The sequence below is a fragment of the Equus asinus genome, chromosome 11, assembly GCF_041296235.1.
Source record: "Equus asinus isolate D_3611 breed Donkey chromosome 11, EquAss-T2T_v2, whole genome shotgun sequence".
NCBI lineage: Eukaryota > Metazoa > Chordata > Mammalia > Perissodactyla > Equidae > Equus > Equus asinus.
Genome location: NC_091800.1, coordinates 22,156,179 through 22,182,194, shown reverse-complemented (window position 1 = coordinate 22,182,194; position 26,016 = coordinate 22,156,179).

Here is a 26,016-nt window from a genome sequence, read left to right as displayed (position 1 = left end):
TGTCCAAAATTAAAGATAAAGAGAGAGTCCTAAAAGCTGCAAGAGAAAGGCAATGACTGACATGCAAAGGAAAGCCCATAAGGCTATCAGCTGACTTCTCAGCTGAAACCCTAAAGGCTAGAAGAGAGTGGCACAATACATTTAAAGTGCTGAAAGGAAAAAACCTACAGCCAAGAATACTCTACCTGACAAGGTTATCATTCAGAATGGAAGGAGAGAGAAAGAGTTTCCCAGACAAGCACAAATTAAAGGAGTTTATCACCAAGAAACCAGGAGTTTATCACCAAGAAACCAGTTCTACAAGAACTGCTGAAGGTACTTATTTAAGTGGGAAAGAGAAGATCACATATAAGAATAAGAAAATTACCCAAAAAAAAGAAACCACAATAAAATCACTACTAAAGGCAAAAATACAGTAATGGTAGCAGATCAACCACCTATTAAGATAATATGAAGGTCAAAAGACAAAAGTACTAAAATTACCTATTTCAATGATAAGAGGGAATGGATACACTCACACAAAATAAGAGGTTAGATATGATATCAAAAAATTAAATGTGGGAGGAGGGGAGTAAAAGAGTAGAGCTGTTAGAAAGAGGTCAAATTAAAGAGACTATCAACTCAATATAGATTGCTGTATACGTAGATTACTATACATGAACTTCATGGTAATCACAAACCAGAAACCTGTAATAAATATATGAGTAAGTAGGAGAAAGGGAGTCAAACATATTACTAAAGAAAGCCATCAAACCACAAGGGAAGAGAAAAAGAGAAGAAGAAAGGCACAGAGAAGAACTACTAAAACACCCAGAAAAAAGTAACAAAATGGCAACAAAGACATATTTTTCAATAGCTACTTTAAGTGTCGATGGACCAAATGCTCCAACCAAAAGGCATAGGCTGGCTGATTGGACAAAGAAAACAAGACCCATATATATACTGCATACAAGAGACAAGCTTCAGACCTAAAGACACCCACAAATTGAAAGTGAAAGGATGTAAAAAGATACTCCATGCAAATGGCAATGAAAAGAAAGCTGGGGTAGCAATACTCATATCAGACAAAATAGACTTTAAAACAAAAACTGTAACAAGAGACAAAGGGCACTACATAATGATAAAGGGAACAATCTATGAAGAGGATATAACACTTGTAAATATCTATGTACCCAACATAGGAGCATCTAAATATGTAAAGCAATTATTAACAGACAAAAAAGGAGAAATAGTAACACAATAATAGTAGGAGACTTTAACACTCCACTTACACCAATGGATAGGTATCTAAAAAGAAGATCAATAAGGAAACATTGGCCTTAAACAACACATTAGACCCGATGGACTTAGTGGATATATATAGAACATTCCATCCCAAAACCACAGAATACACATTCTTTTCAAATGCTCCTGGACCATTCTCCAGGCTCAATCACATATTAGGCCAAAAACAAGTCTCACTAACTTAAGAAGATTAGAATAATACCAAACATCTTTCCTGACCACAAAGATAATGAAACTAGAAATCAATTACAGGAAGAAAATCAGAAAAGCCACAAATATGTGGAGATTAAACAAAATGCTGCTGAACAACAAGTGGGTCAATGGAGAAATCAAAGGAGAAATTAAAAAAATACCTGGAGACAAATGAAAAAGAAAATATGACATGCCAAAATTTATGGGATAGAGCAAAAGTGGTTCTAAGAGGGAAGTTTATGGCAATTCAGGCCTACCTTAACAAACAAGAAAAATTCCAAACAAACAATCTAACAGTGCACCTAAAGGAACTGGAAGAAGAAGAAGAAACAAAGCCCAAAATCAGCAGAAGGAAGGAAATAAGAACAATCAGAGAAGAAATAAATAAAATAGAGAGTAAAAAACAATAGAAAAAATTAATGAAACCAAGAGCTGGTTCTTTGAAAAGATAAACAAAATTGAGAAAGCTTTAGCTAGACTCACCAAGAACAAAAGAGAGAAGGCTCAAATAAATAAAATCAGAAATGAAAAAGGAGAAATTACAATGGACATCATAGAAATACAAAAGTAATAAGAGAATACTATGAAAAGCTATATGCCAACAAATTGGATAATCTAGAAGAAATGGATAAATTCTTAGAATCATACAACCTTCCAAAACTGGATCAAGAAGAAATAGAGAATTTGAATAGACTAGTCACCAGTAAGGAGATTGAAATAGTAATCGAAAACCTCCCCCAAAACAAAAGTCCAGGATCAAATGGCTTCCCTGGTGAATTCTACCAAACATTCAAAGAAGACTTAATACCTATCCTTCTCAAACTCTTCCAAAAAATTGAAGAGGAGGGCAAGCTTCCTAACTCCTTCTACAAAGTCAACATTACCCTGATTCCAAAGCCAGACAAGGACAACACAAAAAAAGAAAATTACATGCCAATATCGTTGATGAACATCGATGCAAAAATCCTCAACAAAATACTAGCAAATTGAATACAACAATACATTAAAAAGATCATACACCATGATTAAGTGAGATTCACTCCAGGGACGCAGGGATGGTTCAACATCCACAAATCAATCAATGTGATAACACCACATTAACAAAAAGAGGAATAAAAGTCACATGATCATCTCAATAGCTGCAGAGAAAGCAGTTGAAAAGATACAGCATGCATTTATGATAAAAACTCTAAATAAAATGGGCATAGAAGGAAAATACCTGAACATAATAAAGGCTGTATATGACAAACCCACAGCTAATGTCATTCCCAATGGAGAACAACTGAAAGCTATCCCTCTAAGAACAGGAACGAGACAAGGATGCCTAGTTTCACCACTCTTACTTAGAATAGTATTAGAAGTCTTAGCCAGAGCAATCAGGCAAGAAAAAGAAAGAAAAGGGATCCAAATTGGAAAGGAAGAAGTGAAACTGTCCCTATTTGTGGATGACATAATTTTATATATAGAAAACCCTAAAGAATCCACTAAAAAACTTTTAGAAATAGTAAGTGAATATAGTCAAATTGCAGGATACAAAATCAAAACACAAAAATCAGTTGTGTTTCTATACACTAGCAGTGAAGTAGCAGAAAGAAAAATTAAGAATACAATCCCATTTACAATTGCAACAAAAAGATTAAAATACCTAGGAATAAACTTAACCAAGGAGGTGAAAGATCTGTACACAGAAAACTGAAAACATTGTTGAAAGAAATTGAAGAAGACACAAAGAAATGGAAAGAGGTTCTGTGCTCTTGGATTGGAAGAATTAACATAGTTAAAATGTCCATAGTTCCTAAAGCAATCTACAGATTCAATGCAATCTCTATCAAAGTTCCAACAACATTTTTCACAGAAATAGAAGAAGGAATCCTAAAATTTATATGGAACAACAAAAGGCTCTGAATATCCAAAGGAATCCTGAGGAAAAAAGAACAAAGCTGGAGATCTCACACTCCGTGATCTCAAAACATGCTACAAAGCTATAGTAACCACAACAGCATGGTAATGGCACAAAAACAGACACACAGATCAAAGGAATAGAATCAAGAGCCTAGAAATAAACCCACACATCTATGGACAACTAATTTTTGACAAGGGAGCCAAGAACATACAATGGAGAAAGGAAAGTCTCTTCAATAAATGGTGTTGGGAAAACTGGACAGCCACAAGCAAAAGAATGAAAGGAGACCATTACTTTACACCATGCACAAAAATCATCTCAAAATGGATTAAGGACTTGAATGTAAGATCTGAAACCATTAAACTTCTCGAAGAAAACACAGGGAGTGTGCTCTTTGACATCAGTCTTAGCAGCTTTTTTCAAATACCATGTTTGACTGGGCAAAGGAAACAATAGAAAAAATAAACAAATGGGACTACCTCAAACCAAAAAGCTTCTGCACAGCAAAGGAAAGCATCAACAAAATGAAAAGGCAACCTAACAATTGAGAGAAGATATTTGCAAACCATATATCAGATATTAAGGGGTTAATATCCAAAATGTACAAAGAACTCATACATCTCAACAACAAAAACTAAGAACCCAATTTAAAAATGGGCAAAAGATCTGAACAGAGATTTCTCCAAAGAAGATATCCAGATGGCCAACAGGCACATGAAAAGATGTTCGACATCATTAACTATCAGGGAAATGCAAATCAAAACTACAATGTGATATCGCCTCACTCTGGTCAGAATAGCTATAATTAACAAGACAGGAAACAATAAGTGCTGGAGAGGATGTGGAGAGAAGGGAACCCCCATACACTGCTAGTGGGAGTGCATAGTGGTCCAGCCATTATGGAAAACAATATGGAGTTTTCTCAGAAAATTAAGAATAGATCTACCAGATGATCTAGCTATTCTACTGCCGGGTATTTATCCAAAGAACTTGAAAACAGAAATGCATAAAGATACATGCACCCTATGTTCATCATAGCATCATTCACAATAACGAAGACTTGGAAGCAACCTAAGTGCCCATCAAGGGATGAATGGATAAAGAATACGTGGTATATATACACAATGAAATACTACTCAACCATAAGAAATGATGAAATCTGGCCATTTGTGACAACATGGATGGACCTTGAGGGTATGATGCTAAGTGAAATAAATCAGAGGGAGAAAGTCAAATACCATATGATCTCACTCATAGGTAGAAGAGAAAAACGACAAACAAACACATAGCAACAGAGATGGGATTGGTGATTAGCAGAGGGGAAAAGGGAAGGAGGAGGGTGAAAGGGGTGATCAAGCACGTGTGTGTGGTGATGGATTATAATTAGTCTTTGGGTGGTGAACATGATGTCATCTACAGAGAATTCAAAATATATTATGATGTACACCTGAAGTTTATATGTTGTTATAAACCAATGATACTGCAATTAAAAAAAATGAAAAAAAATTTAAAAAATAACTTGAAAATTTTTTTTTAAAAAGTAAAGACAAAAAGAGGGAGATTGGCAATGGATGTTAGCTCAGGGCAAATTGTCCTCTGCAAAAAAAAAAAGAGAGAGAATACTCAGGTTATATTGTTGTCACATACTGATGTTTTTGCATAACCCCAGTGAAGAGGGCAGGTTGTCTAAAAGCAAATAATATTTGTGAAATGGTGAATATTCATCATGATTTTATGAAGTTGACAGATGGAAAGTGCATTTTGAATGTGTTTCATTTCATAGATGAGGAAATTAAATTATAGAGTGATTAAATTACCTAATTCAGTGGTTTGGGTGAAGGAGAGTCTTGATTTTCAGTGATATAGCCAAATATCTTTTTTTTATTTTGAGGAAGTTTAGCCCTGTGGTAACACCTGCCACCAATCCTCCTCTTTTTTGCTGAGGAAGACTGGCCCTAAGCTAACATCCGTTCCCATCTTCCTCTAGTTTACATGTGGGATGCCTGCCACAGCATGGCTTGACAAGCAGTGCATAGGTCCTCACCCAGGGTCCAAACTGGCAAACCCCGGGCTACTGAAGTGGAATGTGTGAACTTAACCACTGCACCATCTGGCTGGCCCCCAAATATCTTTTTAAAAATGAACTTGAGAAAAGCAAAAATAATTCTACTAATCCAACTATATCAATAGTCTAAAACTTGAAGTATGACTGGGCTAAACATACCAATTAAAAGACAGAGACTAATTTCTTTGATAACAAAACAAGACCCAACTATATGTTATCTGTAAGAAACCAACTTTAAATGTAAAGACCAAGGTAGATTAGAAGTAAAAGAATGGAGAAAAATATGCCATGATAACATAATTAAAAGACAGTGGGAATAGCTATTTTAACTTCAGACATAACAGACTTCAGAGCAAGCAAAATTATTGGGGATTAAGAGGGACATTAAATGATGATAACAGAGTTAATTCTCTAGGAAGACGTAGCAGTTCTAATGTGTATGCACCTGACAACAGAACATCAAAATATGTGAGGCAAAAACTGATAGAACCGCAAAGAGAAATAGACAAAGCCACTATTATAGTTGGAGATTTTAACACTCCTCTATCAGTATTTGATAAATCCAGCAGGCAAAAAGTCAGTAAGGGTATAGTGGTACTGAACATCACCTTCAGTCAATTGGATCTAATTGATACTTACAGAATACTTCATTTAACAAGAGCAGAATACACATTTTTCTCAAGCTCACATGGAAGATTCACCAAGATAGATCACGTACTGGTCCATAACACACATCTTAACAAATTTAAAGAAATAGGGATCATTCAAAGTATGCTGTCAGACCACAGTGGAATTAAATTAGAAGTCAGTAAGAGAAAGATAGCTTGAAAATCACAAAATTCTGGGAGATTAAACAGCACACTTCTCAATAACACATTAGTCAAAGTAGAAGTCTCAGAGAAATTTTAAAATATTTTGAACTAAATGAAAATGAAAAAACAACCAATCAAAACTTGTGGGATGCAGCAAAACCAGTGCTTAGAGGAAAATTTATAGCATTGAATGCATACATTAGAAGAGATGAATACATTAGATTCTAATGCATACGTTAGAATACATTTAATAATATTATTAAAATCAATAATCTAAGCTTCCAATTTAGGAAGCTAGAGAAAGAAGAGCAATATAAACTTTAAAAAAATAGAAGAAAAGAAATAATAAAAATTAGAGCAGAAATCCATGAAATTGAAAGCAAGAAAACAATAGAGAAAATCAACAAACCCAAAAGCTGTTTCTTTGAAAATATCAATAAAATTAATATCTCTCTGGAGAGATAACCAGGAACAAAAGAGAGAAGTTACAAATTACTAATATCAGAAATGAAAGAGGGATTATCATGATTGATCGTATGGACATTAAAGGGATAATACAGGAATAATGTGAACAACTCCATAAGCCCACAAATTTTATAGCTTATATGAAATTGAGGAATTCTTTAAAAGACACTGCCAAAACTCACAAGGAGGAATAGATAGTCTGAATAGACCCACGTCTGTTAAAGAAATTAAATCAATAATTGAAAACCTTCCAAAACAGATAATATGCCTAGATGATTTCACTTGTCAATTCCACCAAACACGTAAGGAAGAAGTGATATCAGTTCTCTAAAATCTGTTGCAGAAAATAAAAGAACAGGGAACACTTCCTTATTCATTCTATGAGGCTAGCATTACCCTAATACTAAAATCAGACAAAGAAATTACAAGAAAAGAGAACTACAGACCTGTATCTCTCATGAACATAAACGTAAAAACTCTCAAGAAAATTGAGTCCTACAATGTATATAAACAATTGTGCACTGAGATCAAGTGAGATTTATCCCAAGTAAGCAAGGCTGGCTCAAAATTTGAAAATTAATGTAATCCATCATATCAAAAGGTCAAAGGAGAAAAATTACATCATATCAATTGATGCAGAAAAAGCATATGACAAACTCCAACACTCATTCGTGATAAAAACTCCCAGCAAACTAGGAATAGGGAGGAACTTCCTTAACTTGATGAAAAAACATCTACAAAAGGCCTACAGCTAGGAGGATTGACAGCATATCACGGTGGAGTGAGCTCTTCCCTTAGACTCTCCCTCCCCAAGATACCATGAAAAGGACACTCATAAACCAACAGAAGACATTCAATTCATACAACACAATAGATGTCTGAGAGATCTATGTAGCCATACGTCTGAAATTGGAAGTGCTGGACCCCCTGGGGGGTAGCAGAAGGAGGTAAGGGGATCGCCTCTCTCTCCCCAAACAGAAATGATCTAGGGCGTGGGACTGCATGCAGCTCTGAAAAGAGAGGGGGGAGGGGACAGAACTCCATGGGAATGCCTTTGCCCTTGGAGTGTCCTCCCAGCCCATGGGAAAGCTCCACACCAAGGAGGCTAAGGAATAACAAGGACATCTTCACTAAGCTGAGCAGCCCAGGAAGGGAGACAGCGAGTGCAGAAGGAGAGCACCCCACGATTGCGCACACAAAAGAAAGTGACCCTTCCCCTATCTGTCACTCCAGCTCAGACAGTGGGCCAGAGAAAGGGACTCCCACAAGAGTGCCTGCGTATACATGTATAAAGCAGAGGTGGCCAGTGAGCAAATGCAGACAGGCCCTGTCAGCATAGCATCTAAAGGACAGGCACAGCTGCCAAGGATTGAGATGGGCTCAGAATACTCAGCTCCTGCCCACCCCTAGTGGCAGCAGGTGGAAGCTACACTATGCAAAAGCACACACCTACCTCACCAAATAGGATGAAGAGGTATATTAACACTCTAGACCAGAAGGATGGGGAAGAATAAAGGGATAGAGCTTGCTTAGACTAAAGAAATAAGAGCTATCAGAAAATAGACTGTCTCACTACAAGATCTTTTATACTAACTTCACAGTAACCACTAAACAAAAAATCAGAACAGAGACAGAAATGATAAACAGTGAGAAAACGATCCTAGAGAACCACCAAACTGAATTGCAGGTCTGAATAAATGGGAGAAGAAACAAGGAAAATAAAGAACAACTGGAAAACAAGTGATAAAATGGCAGCATTAAGACTTCATATATCAATAATTGCTCTAAGTGTAAATGGATTGAATTGTCCACTCAAAAGACACAGAGTGGCTGGATGGATTGAAAACCAAGACCCAACAATATGCTGCCTCCAGGAAACACATCTCACTTCTAAAGATAAACACAGGCTCAGAGTGAAGGGATGGAGGATGATACTCCAAGCTAATGGCAAACAAAAGAAAGCAGATGTTGCCATACTTGTATCAGACAAAGTAGACTTTAAGATAAAAAAAGGCAATGAGAGACAAAGAGGGGCAGTATATAATGATAAAAGGGACACTCCACCAAGAAGATATAACTCTTGTAAATATATATGCACCTAACATGGGAACACCGAAGTGCATAAAGCAACTATTAACAAACCTAAAAGGAGATATCAACAGCAACACAATAATAGTAGGGGACCTTAACACTCCACTTACATCAGTGGATAGATCATCCAGAGAGAAAGTCAACAAGGAAGTAGTGGAATTAAATGAAAAACGAGACCAGATGGACTTAATAGGTATATACGGAACACTCCATCCAAAACCAACAAAATACACATTCTTCTCCAGTGCACATGGAACATTCTCAAAAATAGACCATATGTTTGAAAACAAGGCAAGCCTCAATAAATTTAAGAAGACTGAAATCATGTCAAGCATCTTTTCTGACCATAGTGCTATGAAACTGGAATTCAACTACAAGAAAAAAGCTGGGAAAGTGACAAATAAGTGGAGACTACACAACATACTACTGAACAACCAATGGATCATTGAAGAAATTAAAGGAGAAATCAAAAAAACTAGCAACAAATGAAAATGAAAATACACCAATACCAACTCATATGGGATACAGCAAAAGCAGTCCTCAGAGGGAAATTCATAGCAATACAGGCCCACCTTAACAAACAAGAAAAATCTCAAATAAGCAATCTTAAACTACACCTAACAGAATTAGAAAAAGAAGAACAAACAAAGCCCAAAGTCAGCAGAATGAGGGAAATAATAAAAAGTAGAGTGGAAATAAATGAAATTGAAATTAAAAAAAAATACTGTAGAAAGGGTCAATGAAACTAAGAGCTGGTTCTTTAAAAAGATAAACAAAATTGACAAACCCTTAGCCAGACTCACTAAGAAAAAAAGAAGACTCAAATGAATAAAATTAGAAATTAAACAGGAGAAATTAACAACGGATACCGCAGAAATACAAAGGGTTATAAGAAAATACTATGAAAAAGTATATGCCAACAAATTGGACAATCTAGAAGAAATGGACAAATTCTTAGGCGTATGCAACCTCTCAAAACTGAATCAAGAAGAAATAGATGATCTGAATAGACCAATCACAAGTAAAGAGATTGAAACAGTAATCAAAAACCGACCCCAAAATAAAAGTCTAGGACCAGGTGGCTTCTCTGGAGAATTCTACCAAACATTCAAAGAAGATTTAATACCTACCCCTCTCAAACTATTCCAAAAAATTGAAGAAGATAGAACACTTCCTAACACATTTTGTAAGGCCAACATCACCCTGATCTCAAACCCAGAAAAGAACAACACAAAGAAGGAAAATTACAGGGCAATATCGCTGATGGCCATAGATGCAAAAATCCTCAACAAAATATTGGCAGCCCAAATACAGCAATACATTAAAAGGATCATACACCATGATCAAGTGGGATTTATAGCAGGGACACAGGGAGGGTTCAACATCTGCAAATCAAGCAATGTGATGCACCACATTAACAAAATGAGGAATAAAAATCACATGATCATCTCAATAGACATAGAGAAAGCATTTGACAATATCCAACATCCAATTATGATAAAAAACTCTCAATAAAATGGGTATAGAAGGAAAGTGCTTCAACATGATAAAGGCCATATATGACAAACCCACAGCCAACATTATACTCAATGGGGAAAAACTGAAAGCCCTCCCTCTGAGAACAGGAAGAAGACAAGGGTGCCCACTCTCACCACTCTTATTCAGCATAGTACTGGAGTTTTTGGCCAGGGCAATTAAGCAAGAAAAAGAAATAAAATGTATCCAAATTGCCAATGAGGAAGTGAAACACCTGCTGTTTGCAGATAATATGATTTTATATATCAAAAACTCTAAAGAATCCATCAGAAAACTGTTAGAAATAATCAACAACTACAGCAAAGTTGCAGGGTACAAAATCAACTTACAAAAATCAGTTGCATTTCTATACTCTAATGATGAACTAACAGAAGGAGAACTCCAGAATGCAATCCCATTTGTAACCACAATAAAAAGAATAAATTATGTAGGAATAAATTTAACCAAGGAAAACTGTAAGACATTATTGGAAGAAATTGATGATGTCATAAAGAAGTGGAAAGAGATTCCATGCATATGGATTAGAAAAATAAACATAGTTAAAATGTCCACAGTACCTAACGCAATCTACAGATTCAGTGCAATCCAAATCAGAATCCCAATGATGTTCTTCATGAAAAGAGAACAAAGAGTCCCAAAATTCATAATGAGCAAGAAAAGACCCTGAATAGCTAAAGCAACCCTGAGAAAAAAGAACAAAGCTGTAGGCATCACAATCCCTGACTTCAAAGCATACTACAAAGCTATAGTAGTCAAAACAGCATGGTACTGGTACAAAAACAGACACACAGATCAGTGGAGCAGAATTGAAAGCCCAGAAATAAAACCGCACATCTATGGACAGCTAATCTTTGACAGAGGAGCTAAGAACATACAATGGAGAAAGGAAAGTCTCTTCAATAAATGGTGTTGGGGAAACTGGACAGCCACATGAAAAGAATGAAAGTAGACCCTTATCTTACAGCATACACAAAAATTAACTCAAAATGGATTAAAGACTTGAAGGTAAGATGTGAAACCATAAAACTCCTAGAAGAAAACATAGGCAGTGCACTCTTTGACATCAGTCTTAGAAGGATCTTTTTGAATACCAGTCTACTTGGGCAAGGGAAACAAAAGAAAAAATAACCAAATGGGACTTCATCAGACTAAAGAGCTTCTGCAAGACAAAGGAAACCAGGAACAAAATGAAAGGGCAGCCCACCAACTGAGAGAAGATATTTACAAATCATGTATGCGACAAGGGTTTAACTCCAAAATATATAAATAATGCCTACAAGTCAACAACAAAAAAACAAACAACCTGATCAAAAAATGGGCAGAGGATATAAACAGACATTTTTCCAAAGAAGATATACAGATGGCCAGCAGGCACATAAAGAGATATTCAACATCACTAATCATTAGAGAAATACAAATCAAAACTACAATGAGATATTACCTTACACCTGTAAGAATGGCTATAATTAACAAGACAAAAAATAACAAATGGAAGACAATGTGCAGAAAAGGGAACCCCCATACACTGCTGGTAGGAATGCAAACTGGTCTAGCCACTATGGAAAACAGTATGGAGATTTCTCAAAAGATTAAAAATATATATACCATATGACCCAGCTATCCTGCTACTGGGTATTTATCCAAAGAACTTGAAATCAACAATTCAAAGAGACTTATGCACCCCTATGTTCATTGCAGCATTATTCAAAATAGCCAAATGTGGAAGCAACCCAAGTGCCTGTCGACTGATGATAAAGAAGATGTGGTATATATACATTATATATATATATATATGTGTATATATACATTGTATATATATATGTGTGTGTGTGTGTGTGTGTATATATATACAATGGAAAACTACTCGACCATAAAAAAAGACAAAATCATCCCATTTGCAACAATGCGGATAGACCTTGAGGGTATTATGTTAAGCAAAATAAGGCAGACAGATAAAGACGAACAGTGTATGATTTCACTCATATGTGGAAGATAAACAAACACATGGACAAAGAAAACAGATTAGTGGTTACCAGAGGGGAAGGAACTTGGGGATGGACATAAAGGGCAAAGGGTCACAAATATATGGTGACTGACAAAGAAAAATGTAAAACTGAAATTTCACAATGTTATAAACTATTATGACCTCAATAAAATAAAAATAAAAAAATTTAAAAAGGGATTAGAAAGTTAAAAAAAAATCCACAGGTACCATCATACTTGATGGTGAGAAACTTGATAAGATCAGGTACAAGGCAAGGATATCCCCCTTCACCACTCCTTTTCAACATCATACTGTAAGTCCTAACTAATGCAGTAAGAAGGAAACAAAAGTATGCAGATTGGAACAGAAGAAATAAAACTGTCTTTGTTCACATGTGACATGATTATCTCTGTAGAAAATCGAAAATAATTTACAAAGAACCTTCTGGAATAATAAGAAATTATAGCAGAGTTGCAAGAACAAGGTTAATATACAAAAGTTGATTGCTTTCCTTTATACCAGCAATGAATAATTGGAATTTGAAACAAGCACACCACCATTTACATTAGCACCAAAAAATTGAAATACTTAGGTACAAATCTAACAAAATAATGTATAAAATCTATATGAGGAAAACTACATAACTGATTAATGAAATCAAAGAAGATCTAAATAGATGGGAAGATGTTCCATGTTCATGGATAGGAAGACTCAATATTGTTAAGATGTCAATTCCTTCAACTTGTAGTTGAGTGCAATCTGAATCAAAATCCTGAAAAGTCGTTTTTTCAATATTGACAAACTAATTCTAAAGTTTATGTGAAAAGGCAAAAGACCCAGAATAGCCAACACAATATTGAAGAAGAATAGCAAAGTCAGAGGACTGACAATACCTGACTTAAGTCTTTCTATAAAGCTACAGTAATCAAGGTAGAGTGGTATGGGTGAGAGAATATACAAGTAGATCAAAGGAACAGAATAGAGAGCCCAGAAATAGGCCCACACAAATATAGACATCTTGTCTTTGATAAAGGAGCAAAGGCACTCAATCCAGTGGAGAAAGGATGGTCTTTTCAACAAATGTTGCTGGAAGAACTGGACATCTATGTGCAAGAAAAAAAAAAAATCTAGGCACAGACCTTACACACTTAACAAAACTTAACTCAAAATGGATCACGGACGTAAATATAAAATGCAAAACCATAAAACTCCTAGAAGATAACACAGGAAGAAAACAGATGGCCTTTGATACAGCAATGATTTTATATATAACACCAAAAATAAAATCATGAAAGAAAATACAGACAACTTGGATTTCATTAAAATTTAAAACTTCTGCTCTGTGAAAGACACTATCAAGAGAATGAGAAGACAAGTCAGCCACAGACTAGAAGAAATTATTTGCAAAAGACGTATCTGGTAAAGGGCTTTTATTGAAGGTATACAAAGAACTCTTAAAAATCAACAATCAGAAAACAAAAGTACTCAAAATATGGACAAAAGATCTGAACAGATACCTCACCAAAGAAGATATACAAATGCCAAATAAGCTTATGAGAAGATGCTCAACATCATATGTCACTCAGGAATTGCAAATTAAGACAACAAGAAGATACTACTATCCACCTATTAGAATGGTCAAGATCTGAATATTGAAAACACCAAATGCTGTCAAGGATAAGGAGCAACAGGAATTCTCATTCACTGTTGGTGAAAATGCAAAATAGTATAGCCACTTTGGAAGACATTTTGGCAATTTCTTACAAAGCAAAACATAGTCTTATCAGATGATTCAGCAATTGTGCTCCTAATGAGTTTCAACCCCGAAATGACTTGAAAAGTTATACCTACACAAAAACCTCCACCCAAATTTGATAGCAGCTTTATTCATAATTGCCAAAAATCGGAAGCAACCAAGACATCACAGAAGAATAGATAACCTGTAATGCCTATATACAATGGAAAATTATTCAGCAAGCAATTTAAAAAAAGTAAAAGAATCTATCAAGCCACAAAAGGAAATAGAGGAACCTTAAATCCTTGCATAAGTACTAAGTGAAAGGAGGCAGTCTGCTAAGGCGATATACTTTATGATTCCAACTATATGACACTGTGGAAAAGGTAAAACTATAGAGACAGTGAAAAGATCAGTGGTTTCTAGGAATTGGAGTGGGGGGGCAAAGGGATGAATATGTAGAGTACAGGGGATTTTTAGGGCAGTACAGTTATTCAGTATGATGCTGTTATGATGGATACATGACATTATGCATTTGGAAAAACCAATAGACTTGTTCAACACGAAGAATGAACACCAATGTCAACTATGGATGTTAGTTAACAATAATGTGTAAATACTGATTCATCAGTTATAACAAATATACCAGATGAATGCAAGATATTAGTGATAGGAGAAGCTGTGAGGGAGAAGGGGGGTATATGGAAACTCTCTGTACTTTCTGCTTAATTTTTCTGTAAACCTAAACTTATTTTTTAAAAAAGTCTACTTAAAAAAATGTGCAAGACGAAAAATCATTCAGATCATGTGCTCTACTTCCAATTCATAAAATCTTGAAAACGTAATTTAGGCAGATCCTAATCTAGCTACTTGTTTCTGCCCTACCAAATGGCAACCAGGGATTAGCCCTTGCCATTGAAATTCTCATTGTTCTGGCATTTTCTTTCCATTGTCTTTGTATCATCTCATCAACTTACCTGGATCCACCACCTCATCCCTACACTCTTGTGTCTCTCTCTTTCTCTCTGTGTCTCCCTCTTCCCAAATTTATTCAATGATGACCAGAATGGTAGAGAAAATGGGAAGGAAGGAAGGAAGAACATTTAATCATGATTGCTGCTTCTCCCTTGCTTGCTTCCTTCTGTTTCCAATAAATACACATAGGCACACACACACATGCACATGCACACACAGCCCCTCCCCCAAGAGGCTTGCTTACAGGTGCCACTGTGGTAACCCCTTCAGTTCCTGTCACATTCCTTCAAATTTGTCATGTGTGACTTTTTGTGCCTGAAATTCCTGTCAGGAAAGAGGAATGATTTCCTCTTGAAAAAAGGAATCATTTCCTGGTATTATTTCCTTCCTCATTGTCTGGCTTTATTTTTTGCATATTCTTTTTGTTCTTTGACAGAAATAAGAATGCTTTAGTAGCCTTTTCAGAGTCCTCTCGCCAGAACATCAACAATAGGTGAGTTGATTTTCTGTCATCTGAGTGGGAAAACCATTTGGGAGCATTGGTGACAATACAGAATGTCCGTGATAGCCTGTCAGCTTCTATATATAACTTTTTTCTTTTTTGGATCAAGAAGGACCAGGTCAAAAGAGAGAGAACACTTACTATTTGTGTGTTCGTGAACTTTAGGGATTACTAGTCAAAATCCTTAGGGAACTATTAGAGTACCTGTGTATAACTTTCTGCTAGTGTGGGTCAAGGGAGAAAACACTATTTGGAAGCACAAAGGTAGTAGCGGTGGACAGGGAGCAGAGGAGCCCTCAGCAGAAACTAAAAGAGATAATAGACTTGAGATCTGTCCCTTACCCTCCAGAGCTCTGCCACAATGGGAGGCTGGTATCCCAAACCCAAACCAACCATCATACTGGAGGTAGCCCCTGCCTCAGGCAGACAGTTACTTAACCCTATCTGAGGAGAAGGAAAGACATCCATGAAACATGAAGAGTAAGGAGGTGGTGGAGGGAATTGAAATCAGAAAATTAGATGGGATAAGAGGGATTCCTACCTACAAACTATAGCTGAATTTGAAGTAAATGTAATCACAAAAGGCAATTACACATTGGGGTTAAGTTTAGTAGTAAAGAAATGTTTTTAAATCTTGATCCATTAAGGATTCTTTTACAGGCCCAAGAATTTTATTACCATCATATGAAGCCTCAATTCTAGGGAAAGATGAAATATTTTCCAAATAACCAAATTACATGTGAACTTACAGGGTTCAACCATTTTGTAAGTTATAGAGAAATTGTAGCTAATTTGAATGAGAAAAGTGAGTCTATGAAGTCACACAGTGTTTGATCATGTACATTTTAATCCTTTAGTTCTGATTGGAATAAATTGACATCAGTAACCACTGAGGAAGTCTCCAGCAAAAGGTGAGATTATAGATATATCTGTAAAGATACACACACAAAGTGAAGAGAGATTTCTATTTGGAAACAAGGAGAATGATAGCAGGGTGTCAGTGGATAACAATACAGAGTGTCTTTGACACTCTTTTGGAGTCATCTCACGGTAGCATCTGTAGGTAACTCTTTACCTTTTTGGACCCATTTGGATAAAAAAGGAACAAGTTATAAAAGGGATGCTTCTTCCCCTAAGTGTGTTTTGTCACCCTTAATTAGTAGCAGCCAAAACTCTTAAGAAACTATCAGATTGCCCACATGTGAGACTCTACTAGAGTGGACCAAGAGAGCACAGAATCTCATTTGGAGCAAGGAGACAAGGTAGCAGTGGACAGAGAACAGTGGAGCCCTCAACAGAAAAGGATGGAGCTAATAGAGCCTGGATGTGTCAATGACCCTCCAGAGTTTTGCCACGGTGTGAGGCTAGTGCCCATACTCACTGTCATATTGGAAGGAGCCCCCCGCCCCTACCTTAGCCTGCAGTTGCTTGACCCTGAGGGTCAGAAAAGAGATCTGTGATGGTGAAAGCAAGAAAGTGATGGAGGGGCTTAAGAATTGGGAATTAAACGTGAGAAGAGGGATGGGTACCTACAAACTGAAGTGGAATTTGAAATAAATTCTACCACAAAAGGCTGTTACACACTAGGATTAGGGTAATTGTAAAGAACTTTGCTTGTATCTTGATGCATTAATTATTTACAGGCTAAAATTTTCATTACTACCTTATATAAAGCCTCATTTCTAATAAAAACTAACATACTAGATTTAGTTATATATACATGAATTTTTTTTACAAGTGGATCAGAGTTTATTAAGTAGGGGGTGAAGAGGGTGTGGCACAAGTAGAAGTATGCGACACCCGAAGTGAACAGAATCTGAGATTCCTGAAAAAAAATCTGTCGATTACACAATTGGCCACTTGCTCCTCCATTGACACAGGGACTGGTCAGGGCAGATGAGGGAATAAATCCTGTGGCAGGACCAGTGGTTACTCCCAGGCTGGGAATAATCTCCACGGAGCTTTCAAGACCAAGCCAGGCTTGGGCAGAGACTTCATAGCTGATGAAGCTGGATCCAGCAAGGTGGCTGTGAGCGAGAAGCCCTGGGTGGCAATCTGGTTGTATATCATGAGCTGGCAGCACTGGCTCTGATCCCTAGGGAAGCAGTAGAGGTCATGGGTGAGGGCAGCCAGCGTGCCCAGGCAGCCTATGGGTACCATTGGGTTCTTGCAGGTCTTGAGAAGGAACTTTTCCTTGAAGCTTTCTGGAGTGCTGTAGACACTGAGGCTAAAGCCCTCAACGACTAGATGCTGCGACAGTTCAAAGGGTGCCTCTGAAGTCATAAGGCTGGGAGCCCCCATGTCCCAGGCAACAGCAGTATGAGAAAACAGGGATGCTGAACTCCATCTCCTCTATATGTGAATTTGTAAAGATCAACCAGTTCATAAGCTGTAAAGTAATTACAGCTATTTGAATTAAAACAAACAAGTCTAAAATTAAAATGTGGTATCTGAATAGGTAACTTTTTAGTCCTTTAACACTGCTCTGAATGAATTAACATCAAAAAGCTATGAGGGGGCCACCCATGAAATTTGAGATATAAATGAATAAATAAAAATAAATATATATCTTTTTATATATACACATGTGTATTTATATAGTTATATCAACACAGACATACAAACACACATACACAAACATAAATACAATGAAAGAAAGAGAGATAAATTTCCAAATTCATTCTTAGGAGTATCCTTGACAGTACAGTGTCTTTGACACTGTTTCTAAATCTTCTTACCATAGCACCTTTAGGTAACTTTTTATCTTATTGGATTTGGTTGGATAAAAAAGGAACAGGTCATAAGAGGAATGCTTCTTCCTCTTAGTAACTACCACCCAAAAGTCTTAGAAAAATTTCAGAATGCTCCAAATAGGAGCATTCTGCCTTTGAGACTCTATAGATTGAGTGAAAGGGGGACAGAATCCAATTTAAGTCAAGGTGGAGGTAGCAGTGGACAAAGAGCAGAGGAGCCCTCATCACAAAGAAAGGAGCTAATAGAGTGGGATCTGTCCCTCACCCTCCAGAGTTCTGCTGCCATGTGAGGCTGGTGTCCTAGACCCAAACCCACCACCCAATAGAGGGAGTCCCCAACTCAGGCCTGCAGTCACTTAACCCTTTCTGAGGGCCAGGAAAAACAACCATGTTAGGTGAAAGTAAAGGTGAAGGAAGAACTTGAGAGGTAGGAAATTAGGTAGGAGAAGAGGGATGCACAGCTGAGAATTGAAGTTGATTTTGAAATAAATTCCACCACAAAAGGTTGTTACACCATGGGTCAAGTTCAGTAGTAAAGAACTGTACTTAAATCTTGAGTCATTAACTTTTTTGGTAGGTCTAAAATATTCATTACAAACATATATAGTATCATTTCCAGGGAAAAGGAGATATTGGATTCCAAACAACTGATTTACATGTGAATTTTCTAAGAGTCAACCGGTTGATAAAATCAAGAGTAATTGTAGCTAATTTGAACTAAAAAAGTAAGTCTAGAAGTCGTGTGGTGCCTTACTATGTGTGTTTTTAATCCTTTAGCCCTGCACCAAGTGAACTGAGCACAGAATCTTCTGACAGCTTCTACGATGCCAAGTGAGCTATGACGAATAAATCTGTATATATGTGTCCGTATATGTGTAGACACACACACACACACACACACACACACATTCAGAGAAATTGATGTTTGGGATGTTCACTCTCAGGAGCACCTGGGAATACAGAGTTCCCTTCATATATTTTTAAAGCCCTCTCATGGTAAGCTTCAACGTGTAATATTCTTTGTCTTGAAATTGAGATAGAAAAGATGCACAGGTCATAAGGGAAGTCTTTTTAATCCTAGAATTTGTCACCCTTGATTACTGTGCATGAAATTCTACTAGAGATGGCAAGGAAGGAGAGAAACTTATTTGGAGCAAGGAGGAGTTAGCAGTGGACAGGGAGCCAGAGGAGGCCTTAGCAGAGAAGATGGGAGCTAATAGACTGGGATCTGTCCCCCATCCTCCAGAGTTCTGCTGCCGTGTGAGGCTGGTGTCTCAGACCCAAACCCACCCTAGTATAGAGGGAGTCCCTGACTCTGGCCTGCAGTGACTTGACCCTATCTGAGGGCCAGGAAAGACAGCCATGATCGAGGACAGTCAGGTGTGAAGGAGGGACTTGAGAAGCAGGAAATTAGGTAGGGGAAGAGGGATGCACACATGCAAATTGAAGTCAATTTTGAAATAAATTCCACCACAAAAGGCTGTTACACCATGGGTCAAGTTCAGTAGTAAAGAACTGTACTTAAATCTTGAGTCATTAACTTTTTTGGTGGGTCTAAAATATTCATTACAAACATATATAGTATCATTTCCAGGGAAAAGGAGATATTGGATTCCAAACAACTGATTTACATGTGAATTTTCTAAGAGTCAACCGGTTGATAAAATCAAGAGTAATTGTAGCTAATTTGAACTAAAAAAGTAAGTCTAGAAGTCGTGTGGTGCCTTACTATGTGTGTTTTTAATCCTTTAGCCCTGCGCCAAGTGAACTGACCACAGTATCTTCTGAAACCTTCTACGATGCCAAGTGAGCTATGACGAATAAATCCGTATATATGTGTCCGTATATGTGTACACACACACACACACACACACACACACACACACATTCAGAGAAATTGATGTTTGGGATGTTCACTCTCAGGAGCACCTGGGAATACAGAGTTCCCTTCATATATTTTTAAAGCCCTCTCATGGTAAGCTTCAATGTGTAATATTCTTTGTCTTGAAATTGAGATAGAAAAGATGCACAGGTCATAAGGGAAGTCTTTTTAATCCTAGAATTTGTCACCCTTGATTACTGTGCATGAAATTCTACTAGAGATGGCAAGGAAGGAGAGAAACTTATTTGGAGCAAGGAGGAGTTAGCAGTGGACAGGGAGCCAGAGGAGGCCTTAGCAGAGAAGATGGGAGCTAATAGACTGGGATCTGTCCCCCATCCTCCAGAGTTCTGCTGCCGTGTGAGGCTGGTGTCCCAGACCCAAACCCACCCTAGTATAGAGGGAGTCCCTGACTCTGGCCTGCAGTGACTTGACCCTATCTGAGGGCCAGGAAAGACAGCCATGATCGAGGACAGTCAAGGGTGAAGGAGGGACTTGAGAAGCAGGAAATTAGGTAGCGGAAGACAGAAGCACACCTGCAAATTGAAGTCGATTTTGAAATAACTTCCACCACAAAAGGCTGTTACACCATGGGTCAAGTTCAGTAGTAAAGAACTGTACTTAAATCTCGAATCATTAACTTTTTTGGTAGGTCTAAAATATTTGTTACAAACATATATAGCATTATATCTAGGGAAAAGGAGATATTGCATTCCAGATAACTGATTACATGTGAATTTTCTGAGTAAACCAGTTAATGAGGTCAAGAGTAATTGTAACTAATTTGAACCAAAAAAGTAAGTCTGGAAGTCACGTGGTACCTTACTATGTGTGTTTTTAATCCTTTCACACTGTCCTGAGTAAATTGACAACAGAAACCGCTGATGAAACCTCTGATGAAATGTGAGATAGAAAGATAGATATATATAAACAGAAATATATATATATATATAAATACAGAGAGGGAGATGTATTGAGATTTGGGGGGTTTGTTTTCAGCAGCATGCATGACATTACAGAGTGTCCTTGACACTAGTTGGATAAAAGAGAAATAGGTCGTAAGAGGGTTGCTTCTTACCCCTTTTGTCACCCTTATTAGCAGCAAAAACCCTTAGAATGCTGTCAGATTGCCCATCTATAAGACTCTGCTAAAGTGGTCCCAGAGAGCAGGAAAACCTATTTGAAGCAAGGAGAAGTAATTCTGAAGGGGTTCAGGAGTAAAGAAATGTACGTGAACTTGATTCACTAAGTTGTTTTTCCTAGGACTCAGATCTTCATTACAAATATATAAAGTCTCATTTCTAGGGAAAAATTAAATATCAGTTTCAAGTAACTGATTAAAGTATTATTTTTTAGGACAAGTAGATTACAAGTTATTGAAAAATTGTAGCTAATTCTCATTTAAAAATAAGTCTAGAGAAACATGTAACGTCTTACTATGTGCATTTCTAATCCTTTAGCTGTGACTCAAATGAGTCGAAAACCATAACCCATGTTAGACCCATGCCTGAAAGGTGAGATGTAAATACATATATAGAAAGAGATGGGGGGATATTGACACTTGTGAAATCTGATTATTTATTGAATGGAGTCCTTATCTCAGGAAGTTATTTGAATCCTGTCCAAGGAGGAGAAAAGATATCCATGATATGTGACAAGTAGAAGGTGGTAGAGGGACCCAGGTTCCAAATAACTAATTAACTTATAGTTTTTTAGAGTTCTATCAGTTTATGAATTGTAGAGCAATTGTACCTGATTTCAACCAAAACAGTAAGTATACAAAGTTACTTGGTTCTGACAATGTACATTTTCCATCTTTCACACTGGCCTGAATAAATTGATATCAGAAGTCTGTGATGGCTTTGATATGTCTTACCTGTCAATGAAGGTTCCATCCAGCAATACCGATGTCATTTGTTTGAGTCAGTGCTATATATATCCATCTTGAGAGAGAGAGAAAAAGAGAGTGAGAAAGACAGACAGACAGAGATAGAAAGAGAGAGAGAAAGAGAAACAGCTATTTGCAAAATTCAGTCTTGGAAGTGTCTATGGAAATACAGTGTTTTCTGGAGAATAATTCTAAAATTATTTCTAAAAAATTAGGTCTTCCAGTGAGCCAAATCATGTTTCCTCTGTCTTTTAGATTCAAAGGATTCTTTTTGTTGAAATAAATTTTTCATATCACTGTTCCATGTAGCACATTTCTAATGATATATTCTTGCATTTGTTGGTGGTTAAAGAATAAAGGAACAACTCTCCAGGCTCGATAATGGTACTGAGGACACTGACTTATCTGATTCTTGTGGGTAAGTCAGTTTGAAATTTGGAGGGAGGGAGCAGTTGGTGGATCTCTTATCTTTGCAAAGATAGGGCTTGTGTTGAGGCAAGAAAGAAAAAGGAAAATTGTGGAAAGGTATCCAAATGTTTGGGGGGGGGTACACAATTATAACTAATTGAATTTGCAGATAAGTACCACGTGTAAAAAAAGTATTTCCACATACTCACAAATAAATGTTCTTCTAGTTTGAAAATGTGAAAATAGACTTAGTAGATAATAATTTTATTATAAAGTTTCTTTCTTAACAAAGGATTGCAGAGTGCTGTTTACCCTTCAACTGTATTCCTTTCCTGTTTTTCCTGGATATATACTGATTCTTGGTTTTGTTGATTTTGTCTATGAGGAAATGAGACTGATAGAAAAAGCAAATGTGTTCTGCTGAATAAAGCCCTCTTCATGATTATTGGAATTTTATTAATTTTGACTTGTTTCTGAGTAATCTTACTGAGAGTACTTCCTGCTGCACTGATCTTCAGGCATTTTTACCACAGACTCACAGCAAGGAAACAATAGATTCCTAAAATGGCATGTGTCTGAACTGCGGAAATATTCATGAGATTTTTCTTCTGCTCGTCTCTTGGACAGTTATTTAACCATTCACCAGCTTGTGTCAATGTTGGAGAGTGAGTAGTGCTGAAGAGGATATTAACTGATAACTTTTGCAATTTTTTTGTTGTCTGGACAAAGACAATATGGAAAATAAGAGTGACCAGTGAATACAAACAGTTCTTCAAATTACCCATTAATTTCCATTTTCTGTGACTTTTTTCACCATGGGCCATCAATGAAGAGTTCACTCTGTCACTTCATTAAATTTTATGTCTGCATATTAGCTATATATCTTCTGCAGTGAGGCCGAGGGCTGGGGCAAAATTTGAATAGATTGAGCAAGGCAAGCATTTCCTTTTTCTTACCCCCTCCAAACAAAATAAAGTGGTTTTGTTTTGTTTTCTTAGTTACAAATGCTTATTGTATAGATACAAGTGACATTTGCGATAGTATCTGTGAGAAACACTGGTGTTTCAGACTAGGAGGATGGTTTTTGATTTGGAGTTTGACCTGGAAACAATGCTTGACTTTGACATCTAATATTCACTGGACACTCGGCAAGTCACTAAACCTCTTTAAACTTTAGATCATTCACCTGTAAACTGTAAAAATAATGCTATGTACAGTATCTATCTACTGGGTGTTGTAGAATAAAAAACTAATAATAAAGGTAAATTAGTATGTGTGAAAGTGCTTTTAAAGCTCTAAAGCACCACAAATAAGCTTTATGCTAAAAACCAAAAGTAACACAACAGTTCATTATTAGGAAAATCAGAAAATACAGACAAACAATAAATTCACCCATAAATAGCCATTCTTAATTTTTGATCCATGCCCTTCCAGGTTCTTTAGAGATATACATTTTTTGTTTATGGGTATGGTATCATATGTACCTTCTTTTTAAAAATAACCTTATTGCTCAGTGACGTATCACATATTTCTGTGTTAATAAATATACATATGCATTTACAACACTATATTTTCTTTAATTTCAGATTTTTATTGTTGCCTGAAGTCCTACCAATAGCTAACTTTATTTATTTTTAAATTTACAACATTATTTTTAACAGCTATACAATACGTCATAGTGTAGATGTGTCATAGTTTATTTAAGTAATCAGATATCAATGGACATTTAAATTGTTTACAACTTTTTACTCATACAAAGAGTGATGAATATCTTTGAGACCAAACCTCTATATATTATTATTTCCTTATGATAAGTTCTCAGAAATGGAAATTGTGTCAAAAGGAATGCTTGTGAGGCTCTTGATATTGATATGCCCTCCCAAATCACAATATAAAAGTGTACGTTTCCTCCATTCCCATGAGTTTCATAGAACTTGTATTTCATTGTTTGCAAATTACCTTAGCCCATTTAAAATTGGGATATTAGGGGCTGGCCCCACGGCCAAGTGATTAAGTTCATGCACTCCGCTGCAGGCAGCCCAGTGTTTCGTTGGTTCGAATCCTGGGTGCGGACATGACACTGCTCATCGAACCACACTGAGGCAGCAAGCCACATACCACAATTAGAAGGACTCACAATGAAGAATATACAACTATGTACCAGGGAGCTTTGGGGAGAGAAAAAAGAAAAAAATAGAATCTTTAAAAAAATAAACAAATAAATAAATAAATAAAATTGGGATGTTATCGGGGGGTGACGTCAGCAACATGGTGGCATGAGCTCACCCGGGACTCTCCCCTCCAAATTACAACCAAAAAGAGCAACTGCTTTCCAACCAAAAAAAAAATTCCTAATAACAGAAATTGTCAGAGACCCACAGCAGCCAAATGCCGGAGGGTGGAGAGGCTGGAGCCACCCTCGGAGGAGCTGGAACTGGGTAGGAAAGAACTTTGCTCCCTCCCCTAGAGACTGGGATTTGCTGCTGTGGGTGAGGGAAGGAGTGGGGGAGGGGCCGCGCGTGTGGGGATCATCCAGGACTCCCACTGCCGGTGCAGTGGAAACCCTCTAACGGGGGAAAGCTTTTGCATGGGGGAACCCCAGCAAACCAGGGCCCTCGGAGACCAGAGAGCAAGAGCTGACCCCAATCCAGGTCAGCACGCAAGAGAAAGTGCCCCTCCTCCCCCAACCCACACTGCACGCGGCCATCGCAGCTGAAGGTAGAGGGCTCAGAATGCAAGGCTCTCGACCCCCATCTAGTGGCAACAGGCTGTAACTGCAACCAAATAATAGCATCATGTGCAAAAACTGCTCCTCTACCATCCAGCAATTTATAAAAGCTCCAGTCCAACAGGAAAACAATAAAAATACAGAAGTAGGTCCTGAGGATTTGGAAATAGGTAAACTAAGTGAAGATGAGTTCAAAATAGCTATCATCAAAATATTCAATGAGGTAAAGGGAAATATAGAGAAACAAGTCAATGAGTTCTGGAGTTACTTCCCAAAAGAGATTGAAATTATAAAGAAGAATCAATTAGAAATACTAGAGGTGAAAAATACAATGGATCAGATAAAACAGGATACGGATTCTCTGAATGCCCGTGTAGACACCATAGAGGAGAAAATTAGCATAATCTAAGATAGACAGGCTGAATGGCTCCAGACAGAGGAAGAAAGGGAACTAAGAATTTAAAAAACTGAAGAAAATCTCAGAGAAATAGCTGACTCAATGAGAAAATGCAACTTAAGAATCATCGGAATTCCTGAGGGTGTGGAAAAGGAAAATGGAGCAGAAAGTATGCTCAACGAAATAATAGAAGAGAACTTCCCAAATCTAGGGATTTAGAGATAAATGTGTGTGAAGGAAGCTTTCAGATCTCCTAGATTTGTCAATGTAAAAAGACCTACTGCAAGGCATATAGTAGTAAAAATGGCAAAAATGAATGACAAAGAAAGAATACTCAGGGCAGCAAGGCAGAAGAAAATAACCTACAAAGGAACCCCTATCAGACTTTCAGCGGATTTCTCTACAGAAACCTTACAAGC